Source organism: Condylura cristata, unplaced genomic scaffold, assembly GCF_000260355.1.
Source record: "Condylura cristata isolate star-nosed mole 26May11 unplaced genomic scaffold, ConCri1.0 scaffold00002, whole genome shotgun sequence".
NCBI lineage: Eukaryota > Metazoa > Chordata > Mammalia > Eulipotyphla > Talpidae > Condylura > Condylura cristata.
In genome coordinates this window covers 22,514,977-22,526,759 of record NW_004567103.1, presented here as the reverse complement: position 1 = coordinate 22,526,759, position 11,783 = coordinate 22,514,977, and the positions used below count along the sequence as shown (strand labels likewise).

Genomic DNA, 11,783 nt, shown 5'->3' with positions numbered 1-11,783 from the left:
ATACCATTCTTTTAATGATCAAAATGTATTTTTTAGGTCATATTTAGGTTGCATATTTTCAACTTTTGTATTGCCTAAGAGTGTACCTCTTAATACAGTTACTTGTTTTGCAATGCAAGTGGGGATGATGAGAGCTGGAAGATTTTTCCCATGTGTTTTTATATAAATAGATGACAAAGGATCCTTAAAAGGATTAATTTACAAGCATCCTTAGAAATAGAAATTTTTCCATAAAAGCATGTTGTAAACCTTTTTAATTAAATTGCATTGTACCATGCACTCTCTTGCCTCCAGGGTTCTCTTGACCTCTCACCTCTTATTTTGTCCAACAGGCACTCCACTGCTGGTGAGGAGAAGCAGTGATCCAGCCCCAGGCCCGCTCACTGATGCCCAGTCAAGCACTTCACACCCCAGTGACCAGGGTCTGAAACCTGTTATTCCAGTAGGTACCCTGCTGCTTGCATTTCTAATGAAAGATCAAAGTGCCTTTCTCATAGATTCACTGGGACTGTGTAGTGTTAAGTAGTCCACAGAGATCATTTGATAGGCTATATGGTATTAGTTATCATAATAGCTAGTGTGAACTATTACTTGTAATTATTAGCCAACCATCACATGAAGTCATCTAAATTTCCACATCAAGGTAATAGCAAGATTTTATCTTCATTTTAGTGATGAGATTGAGGCAGGAGAATTGTCCAAGGTCACAGTTTAGAGCTTAACTGATAAAGTTTGGTCTGGCTCCCAAATCCAGTCTTAACCAGTGCACTATATACTATTTCTACTGTTACATTTCCTTCATTCTTCTTCAGAGTGACCAAGGATATAGCACATGTGTATATGTGAACACACGAGTCTATATATGCATACACACATACATGTAACACACACAAATGTGCACGTAGTTTGCTGATTATTTCTACAATGTAAATATACTCTAAAATGAGAGTATATCTAATCCCCAAGGATACAGTATATATATATATATTTAAGTGGGTATATTAATGAATCATGAATGGCAACATAATTTCAAAATACCAGTGCCATTGATATGCAGTACAATATTGGGTTTCTAGAGACCAATATTCAACTGAAAAAAAAAAAAAAGGTTATATACCAAGTTTTTTTAAACAGATAGAACTGATACACCTAAAACTGATAAGTTAAGCAGAGAATAGTCACCTAGAAAATGTTGTTTTCCTTCCACATGGGATTGTGGGATCTTCTGCTGATTCCTGAATTAAAGAATTATAATTGTGATTTATCCTTGAAACAATCAAGTTGTCGTTAACAGTGATAAAATTTTGCAATAGGTGATTTAAAACAGCCATCTTAATATTTTCCCCCTAAAACAGAGGCTCTTTCTCAATTTTAGTCTCATTGTCTTGAGGAAAAATAAAGCATATTAGGATGCTAAATAAGCTAATTGAAATCTCCTAGCTTGGTATAAAATATTCTTATTAAGAATTACCTCCAAAGTGTAGAAGTAGGAGTTAGTATACAAATTGGGTATTTACTAATAGATTATGACAAATTTTTTGGTGTATATCTTTTTGTAAACAAAGAAGTATGTGTCTTGAAAGTATTTCTAATGTAATACTTTCTCACTCCCTCCCCATCATTTTAAGCAAACATATTCAAATAAGCATTGCTTTAATAAAAGGTAATACATATGAGTTCTACTTTATGATAAATACAGGCAGACCTACTATGTGAATTGATGTGTGTGTGTTTAATGCAAATTATTGAGGCCATATTTAGCATAAATATGTTGTATTAGAGGGAGTAATATAATGAAAGAAGAATTATATAAAAAAGGAAAACTGCATTATGATGATTATTTCTACAATAATGTAAATATACCCTGAAATGAGAGTATATTTGGATAATGCATAGCTATTTATCATTTATATGCAGAAAACCTATCCAGTTAGCAATGTTTCTATCAGTCAAGCTGTCTTTAGGCCAATTGTAAATATAATATTACTTTCCCTAGAGGAGGGGAGGTCTATTATCTTTCTGATAGACTTTGTATCCTTACTAAAATTGATGAGATCAAGTTGGGGCATTTAGTAGGGAACTATACTTTACTAGCAAAGACACAATCCTAACTCCCTAAATCTTTTTACCTAACTCTATGCAAATTATCAAATGTGAACTTATCCCTTTGTACTGCAGTAAAAAGGAAATACTTATTTTCTCCTTTCTTCTCAGTAATCTCTATGGACAATGAGGGGAAGGTCTGAGGCACAAGAATGTAGTTTGGCCCTTTTCTTGCCACAGAATACTAACACAACCTGGGCTTCTCTGGCTTCAGCTGTAAAACAAAATCCATGCAAACTTTAAATATTAACATTCCAAGGTACAGACATTTATTTATCTTCCTATCTCTAGTGCCAAATATATCTAAGGTGCTCAGTGTATGTTTGTTAGATTTAGGAATGTAAGATATATATTAGTCTGGGAAAAGATCTAAAAGTTCACAGCAATGACCAAACTTTCCTAACTGAGCCATTCTCTCTGTTACATAAAGGAACCTACCAGGTAAATTGTAGTCATCCCCAACTTCTGGTTTACCCCAGGCAAGAGACAGATAGTTTGATTGCCCTGATTTACAAAGGGCAGCCAGAATTGGTAAGTAAAGACATTCAGATTTCTTTTAGCTAAAGAAAAACGCATTTGCATGTGTGTATCATAACTATTCATTTATCCCAACACTACTTCAACCTATTAAGTTCAGTGCCATAACCTCTGGCCACATGTGACTGTACAGTCCTAGAAATATATTTTAAAGTGTAATATGCATAATGGATTTCAAGGACTGAAATATGAAAAAGGAAAGTAAAAGATCTTGTTTATTATTTTTATACTAACTATATGTTATAATGATACTATGCTAGGTTTGTTGGATTGAATACCATATATTACCCAAATTGTCTTTATCTCTTTTTACATTTTGAAAATATGGTTACTAGAAAATCACATATAAAGTCACATCTGTGGTTGGTATTGTGTTTCTACTGGACAGAGAAGTCCTACACAGAAGTCCCATTAGATACAGCATTAATGAAATGAGTTGAAACCCTTGGGAGAAGTTCTGTGAGTTGCACATCATTTCCAGGTACCAGGATGATTAGGCTTGCTTGGGGCCATTATATTTCATGTTTGTTGTTCTGGCATAATTATTAATAATGTCTTACTAACTCTCAGAGGTGTCCGTGTATGGATAATAAATTACATGGCACCTTCCTTATAACCCAGTAGTGATTTTTATTGCTTTTTCAGTGGTAAGCGGGGAAACAGGTCTTTCAAGGAAAGCATGGGGACATATCCCTCACAACTCTTCCATGGGAACACACTACTGAGAAGTTTCAGTGAGGCAAAGCCTGAGTGTCGGGAGGTCAGACTTGAGCCTGCAGATTCTTTTCCATCTCTCAGATTTCATAGCTCTGTTGATGCTTTCTCTGTAACTTCAGATGTACCATGTTTGATTTCTATGACTTAATAAGTGATGATGAATGTGGAGAGTATGTGATAATATAGCTATATAGCAACCGATCTAAAAAAATAATTGCTTAAAAAGCTCTGTTCAACTGCATTTCATTTCAATATCCAAAGAAAAAAAACAATCAGAATTTCCATCTCTTAAACAGAGTGTTCACATGTAAGTAATTCACAGATGGCAGAGCCCCAAGTGGGTTCTGTTCAATCATTCCCAAGAAATGAAACTTACTTATAACCCACGGCATAAGTAGCTGTAAGGATGAATATTTGACACATTTGATTATGTTGAAATATTGCCTTTAAAACCACAGTTGATGACTGTTATTTTTAGTTGCACTTCATTAGGCTTACAACAGAGGAAAGAATTTTCTTTGATGCTCAGAGATACGTGTTTTTGAAAAGTTGGAAAAGTTGAACTTGTTTTCTGACTGGTTATTGCAAATTGGTTATTTAGGATGTACGCTCTCAAACAAGGTGGAAGATTCAAAAGGGTTTAAATTAGAAAAATCAGATTCTTTGCAAGGTTCTCATTCTGTGTATATTGAGATGCCACCAAATCTTAGTATTTGTTACTTAGAGTAGCACCAGATAAAACAGCATGTAAATTTGTTTTCTTTCTTCCTCTTTTCAGAAAACTATCTATCTAATAAGGATCACATAATTATTAATGTGCAAATAGTAATGACTACCTTTCGAAGTAATAGAAAACACAATTGTACTGACTTTGAATTAAAGAGAATCCTGGGGGCAAGATATTGTAGTGAGATTCTGCTTGTGGGAAGTCTTGATTGTAACCTGGTTTTCTTGGCTTCAGGGCATACCATAAAACCAGGTTCTTGAAATTGATGTTCTTGAATTTGTGGATGGAAGAGAACTCTAAAACAGATGTGATTTTTTTTCCCCCTTAATATCCGGTTAACTACTATGGTTGTTTTGTGTTTTAATGACTGTTTATAGTTTCACATTTAACCCCTAAAGCAAAATGATCCTGCAGGGTGAGTAAATTAAAAAGCAAATACTTGGAAATTTTGAATGCTGTGAATTTTCTTAGATAGTAAACTACTGTGTTCTAAAATCCTTTGTTGTTTTGCACCATCAGAATAAATAAGAAAATATTAGCCTGGGGTATAAAGTTATATCTATAATACTTTTTTTTCCCCAAAAAAACATAACATAGCAGTTTTGGGGACTATTAATTGCAAGTCCACAAATGGAATTCAAAGGGTCTGGTAACCTTATGAAGTTCCATGTTGTGACCTGGTACATGTGTGTATGCCTATGTGTACGTGTGTGTTTGCTTCATGAAAGAGGCCCTATTGCTGTTAGCAATATTTTTGTTTATTGTTTACTTCATAAGCATAAACATAATTCTGCGATCCAGGTAGGCTTGGAACGTGATAGGAAAACATGGAACCCAAAGAACTATAGGGAGAGCATAAAGATTATAGGATATTTTGAGCAGATGGGGGTGAAGAGCTATTCTTCTGAACTACAGAAACAATAGTCTAGTGCTTAAGATAAAGCACAAGTCATGTGATTAGATTTGTCCACAGGCAGCAATGGTTATTTTCTTACTGGTCTTTCCACCTCTGTACCCAGCCTACTCCAAGGCATCAGCAATTTTCATGCCCTGTCTAACCATGCCAAAGACCACATGCTTTCCAGCTCATTACTCATTCTCAGCAGTGCAGTGTGCTGGGTCTATCCCTTACCTATAACAAGATCCTGGGCCATGTATGCTTCAGGTGAAATTCTCATCAAGTTCTGCCCCATCGGTGGACTTGGTGCCAGTGTTATTATGGTCTGTGTATCACCACCCTGCCACATATATCCTGGAATCATTCTGTGAAAGTAGAACCTTTATAACCAAATTCTTTCTCTTAGTGCTCAGAGTATGAGAGTTTCCTACTGTCTTTGGAACTTCGCAGACAGCTCAAAGGGCTCTCTGTCAACCATTATGTGGAAGAACATGGAGGGGCACGCATGGCTGTGTGATGCTGGTGGTCTGATGGTGGCGGTGTCTACGAGGCCCACTGTTAGCAAATACTAAAGGATAAGTAGCAGATCAAGAACTACTAGTTATGGTATTTATGATGAAATAATGGGGGGAAGCCACCAAGTCTCGGAGTCCAATGAATGATGGAAATTATTAGGTAGACACTGCCACCATCCCCCAAATAGTATTACTGAAGATGGTTTTAGCATATTATTACCTGTCACATACTAATCTGTCACATACTAATCAAATGCAAGATGTTAAAATGCATAGCACTTTTGCATTGCTCTTTGACCAGTATCCCACAATTCTTAGGGGCAATATGTCTAGAGACATGGGTGGTGGAAACACACTAGAAGAAGTGTTCTCAGTGATCCTGCCAACTCAGTGTTGACAAGAAGTGAAGATGCAGTGTTGTTTCTTTGTAGTTTGAGTATTTTATCAGCAGTAGTGATAAGTTGCTTATAGTGAGCATTGATTTTAGAAATTTTCCCGTGTATTTTACATATGTGATACTCTCTTTAGTGCTGCTCCCAGATTAAACATTTTCAAATCCATGAAGGAAATCATTGAGACATTACAGGCAAATCTAAATAGCTTGGCTTTTAGGATTAAAATCATCTAATTGACATTGAGATGGTTGTGTGTTACTGACTTAAAATCCAACATAAAAAACTTAGCAAAAATTCTAAACGACTGGACCATATTTTCCTGTCCGTTAGACATACAATTAAGTAGTTGTAGAGACACTGGAATAAAATAATTGTTATAAACATTGATGTAAATTGGAAGGAAGGTTCTATCTATTGTCTTTCAATGAGGAGAGATGGATACTGAAGAGCAAAAGGGAGGGAGAAGTAGCTTGTAATATATAATTGCATTATTTAGAGATACTGAAGCCTACAAAAGGTTTTACTTTTTTTCCCCCTCCTGACACAGTGATTTAATAATAGTCCTAGTGTTTGTAACTCCAGCTGTTCGCACTGTGTGCTGATAAGACCAGAGCTTGGAGACACATTGCACCAATGGTTTTCATATGGCTTTGTTTTTTAAGAGATAAAGCTGCCATCCAATATTTCATGGGGCCAAATGTTTACTTAGTTTGGCAAGTTTAGGCAGCTTAATTTCTGAGGCGGTTATGTTTGTAAGGCTCCAGTTCAGGTGGGGAAGCCCTTATTGTGCAAAATATTATTATCCAGAAGTCTTATTCTGCAACAGGTTTTTTTTTTTTAAACCAAATCTTGCAGAAATTGAGGAAACAAATTTGGGCTGTCTGAATGTCTGTACTGTGACTAATCAAGGAACCCAAGAAATGTGACCCCTGCTTAGGTGTATGTGCCCCCAACATTCTATTTGGATCTGGTCCAGCACTAGCAGTCTAAAAGAAGTATCACTATTCAGAGGTCATTTTCAGAAATTTGAAAGGTACCCATGATAGCTTTTTTTCCTGCTGTTTAGATTAATTAGCCTGCAACGAAAATGGAGTGAGTTGTATTTTCATGTCAGCGTAAATCAGTTAATAAATTAAATGCTAATCTCTGATCTGTGCCCTCTGCAAAGCCTAAGACATGGTTCCTGTCCTCAGGAAACTTAGGCCTATCTATGCAGACTGAGTCTAAAGCAGCTAAGCAACCTTGCCTAACTGTGTGGATGATCAGATACTGCATCTTTAGCAATGAATGTAGTGTCCCTTGCCTTTAGCCTGCACTCTCTTCACCCCACAAACCCCCAAAGCATGCCTATGTGCTGTAACTCTGTGAGCTCATATGGCATGCTAATATAACTGCTTGTTTACACATCTGCAGATTTTCAAGTCTGAGCTTTCTAGAAGCATAAGCCAGGGTATTCTTTTTTTTTTTTTTTTTTTAAAGATTTATTTATTTGTACATACAGAACTGGGGTACAGGCCAGAGGCTCAGGGGCGGTGAGAGGCTTCACCAGAGACAGAGTGGGGAGCAGAACAGGCAGATCGACGAAGTACACTGCTGAGGGGAGCAGCGAGCAGGTCAGGAGAGGTCTGCCACGCCATGTGGTCTCCTCCGGGGCAGGCGGGAATCGAACTCATGCGGAAGTGGCTTTAGCTTCTCAGTGCAGTGCTTTAACCCGCTGCGCCACCAGGGAGGGCCTTTTTTTTTTTTTTTAATACAAGATCCCAGGCACAGCACTTGACACAAATTTATTACTTATTATTTCAACTTTTAATTCTGAATTGGACAGATAATTTCAGTTCAACCACTTTTAACCAATGTTGAGTCATTTTGTAAGAGTTCAGTCATTCTGTGTGTGTATGTGTGTGTGTTACATGTGTATTTACGTATATTTGTGTATGCTTATGTGGATTTTTATGAGTTTGAATGTGAAAATTGAGAAATTACTTGCTCAACATGCTGGTTCACCCCCATAATAGCTTTAATTTAGAATTTTTTGCTTTAAGACAATGTGTTACTTGTTTCTCAGTGTTGCAATGGGAAGGTGTTTAAACACAAATTCTCCACTCAGAATTGAAATGTGTGTTGGTGACTGAAATTAGCTGTTTCAGTTGTTGTGAGACCCGCTTCATTTTCTGACAACTCTAACAGTACTTCATCATAGAAATCGGTGCTGAAAAGGAATAAAAATTACAGGAAGAGAAAACAACTTTGGTAATTCTAGAGAATAACCACTATAAACCTTAATGTATTCAGTGTCCCTGGTATGTGAACAATAGAATAGAAATTAATATGCTTGCAATGGGAATGAATCTATGCTTTAGACCCCAAATCTTGGAAATTACATCTTTGTATCTTCTAATAGCTATTTAAAGAATTTAGAAAAGCCTAATGGGACTAGAAATTTGTGGACAAGAAACCTCCTCTGCCTGTCCTACCTGAAGATTTTCCTTTGTAAATATTATTTTGTATGCCATCTTTAAGAATTTTTGGCTTCAAGTGATTTGGAAAAATACAAAGAAAAGAATCCTGGTAAATGAGTGAAGTCAAATGTATGAGAACACACAAATACACAAATATAACAGCATTGTGAGGAGGTGTAAGTTTGCAATGTTGTTTGATATTTAGTAAAGATAATGTTTAAAGTAGCTTTATTCAAAGGTCAGAGTCCTCTGTCCTAATCAATGACCAGGTGCCTCTGAGAAATTTATTTAAAGTGTGGATGATTTCCTTAGAAATTTTGTGTAATCAAAGGGAAATAATAAACAGAAATCCTGTACAAACCCACACAGTTCTTAGGAAATCAAATATCCAAACTAGCAACAGGGATCCAGATGTAAACTATTAATTTAATTGGTATGGATTCAACCTTATATTTCTTTCTAATGTTTCAATATTTATGTCTTTGTGCAATGATGTTTGAGCCAAAAAAGATCAGAAATTCCTTTTTACTGTACAATGTGGTACAATTCAGAAACATTTATAGGTGAAACACAATTACACGCACAAAGGCAGAAGCAGAAACATTCATATACACACCTGGGATCTTAAATATGAAGACAAAATTGCATGTAGATCAAGTCACTTTAAAGAGAAAGCCCAAGGGCCCTCCCTGGTGATGCAAGGGGTTGGAGAGCAGAGCTACGAAGCTGGACACTGAAGCTTCAGCACAAGTTCTATCCCCTGCCAGCAAGATGACCCACATGGCACAGCAGACCTCGCCTTTGTCTCCCACTTCTCCCCTCAGCAGTCCCCTCATCAGTCTGCCGGTTCTGACTCTGGTGAATCCCCTCCACCTCTGGCCTGTACCCCAGTTATGTAGGCATAAATAAATAAATGTTAACATAAATAAATCTTAAAAAATAAAAAAAAGGAGAAAGCTCAAGCGTATGGGCCTATCTTCTGTAACTTCTCATCTTTCATGTGTCCTTTTCCTGTTTATATATTTAATGAAGGTTGATGGCACAGAAGAAAAGAGTTAATAAAAGCATACCTTAAAAACAAGCAAGGCAATCAGTATTGAGAAGAAAAGAAAAATATTTTCCTTTGAATATGATGTGATAACTAGACCTCTCTTCTGATAGAGGATGTTTTTTCCTTACAACATAAACTATTGTGGTACAACTTACTTAATTTTTTCTTTCAAAATCCAGCTGTAGGATGACACTATATAGGATGACACTATACAGCCATCTAAAAGACTTCTCTTTCTCAGGAGGATGGCCTATTTCCTGATAGCTCTGTACTTTAGAATTTTGATTTAGATGAATCACATTTTAAAAGCAGCTACTGTGTGTGTTTGACGCTGTGGAAACAACCAACGTCCTCATAAGCAGCCTGTGAGCTTGTCACCATCCGGCTTTTGATGCCTGATTAGATGATCATAAGGACATCTGGAGTGAGTTAGTTTTGAAGTTACTGGTGTGAGGCACTGGAGAAGCCAAGCCTTCTGACAGACTTGAACCAGTAAAAACATTTGCTACTTTTAGCAAATCTTTCTGACTTGCAACTGGCTGACGATGCTCAAACTGACATAGCCCTGATATTTTCCAACTGACTTTTCTCTTTTCCTCTAAGACTTTGTACCTTTCATTTATGTTACAAAAACCATAGCAGATTAGTCCCTTTTAAAAGAAAAAGGTAGATTCTTAAGCAGTTAGAATCGATGGTTGTAATTTAAAGAAACTATATTGTCTCCTTTTCCTATGTCTTTAATTTGTCTGTCAGTCAGTCATGCTTTCTTAACTTTAATTTTAAAAAAACCTATTTGATATTTTACTAACTTCTGTGAAAACCCAGGGATAAACAGAGTATCCAAAATGATCAAAAACGCTATAGTTTGCCATCACACTTTTAGATCACCTATCAAAATTTCATTCATTTCATCAAGTCAGTTTTATTTGAATAGTCTTACTAAGTATAGACTTATTTATTAGTTAAAGGTTGTAAAATTTAGTGATATTTATGAAATGATGTTTATGACTTCATGAATAAACTGTGTAAGTCTCAGTATATTTACAAAAGGTGGTCATGCCATTCTTCTTTCTTGAAGTCCATGATGCTTTTCTATGCTTCCTGGACATATTGAAAGTTTCTGGCACAGCTTTTTTTTTTTTATCCCACTTTTTTATTGTGAGCAAAATACAGGTAATATATATTATCCTGCCTCTTTTTAAGTGTTGGCTTTGAGTATATTCATATTATGCTGCAACCATCACACCTTCCAACTCCAGAACTTTTTTCATCTTGCAAAGCTGAAAATTATCCACCGTAAGCAGTAACTCCTTCCCTTTCAGTCCCCAGCCCATGGCCATGATCACTGTTGCTGCCTTTTGATTTCTCTAAGTACCACATATAAAGAAAACATAAAGTATTTGTCATTTTGTGACTAGCTTATTTCCACTTAGCATAATGTCCTCCACAGTCATTTACACTGTAACATTGGCCTAAATATTCTTCCTTTTTAGAATTGAAAAATATTTCAGTGTTTGTGTATAACACACACTTCCCCTTCTCTGTTCACCCCTTAACAGTCACGTGTCCCCTCCTTATCCAATGGTGAAAAATGCTGCTAGAATATGCTACACTAGCAGCCTTTTCACACTCCTCTTTCAGTTATTTTGAGTATATAAGAAGTAGAATTCTTGCATCATATAATTGTGACATTTTTAGCTAATTGAAGAATCAGCATACTATTTCCCAGAGTGGTTGTACCATTTGATATTCTCCACAATAGGGCACATGGATCTGAAATATCTCTCCATATTTTCTGGGTTTTATGTAAGAGCCATCCTTACAGGTATGAGGCAGCACCTTGTACTTGATTAATATTTCTTCTATAATGAGTGATGTTGAGTGTCTTTTCGTGAGCTCGATCACCACCCACATCTCCTTCTTGGAGAACTGTCTGTTCAAGCATCCTACCCACTGTGTTATTTGTTTTGTTGTCATTCTTTTTGAGTTTTCGTTCTCTATATGTTCTGAACTTTAATTCCTTATCAGCTATATGATTTGTAAACATTGTCTCCCATTTTGTAAGTTGCCTTTCTAATCTCTGAGCGTTCTCTTCCAAAGAAAGCTTTACCTCTTTGTGAAGTTTGTTTTGTCTGTTTTGTGTTGCTGTTGCCTGTTTCTTTGGTATTATATCTAAGAAGTCATTGGCAACTTCAGAGTGGTGAAGCTTTTGTCTTTGTTTTCTTATTTTTTTTTTTTAAGATTTTATTTTATTTGTGCATACAGAACTGAGGTACAGGCCAGAGGCTCAGGGGCAGTGAGAGGCTTCACCAGAGACAGAGTGGGGAACAGAACAGGCAGATCGACGAAATACACTGCTGAGGGGAGCAGCGGGCGGGTCA

General features: G+C 36.4%; 1 protein-coding gene across 2 annotated transcripts in view; it reads left to right on the top strand.

The window, feature by feature from the left end:
• Positions 1–407: 407 nt before the first annotated feature.
• PARD3B (par-3 family cell polarity regulator beta) overlaps positions 408–11,783 on the top strand; it is a 489,342-nt gene continuing 477,966 nt past the window's right edge. For both annotated transcript variants that reach the window (XM_012727531.1, XM_012727528.1), the window contains exon 1: positions 408–442. The gene's annotated coding sequence lies outside the window, so the exon portion shown is untranslated. The remainder of the gene's footprint in view (positions 443–11,783) is intronic.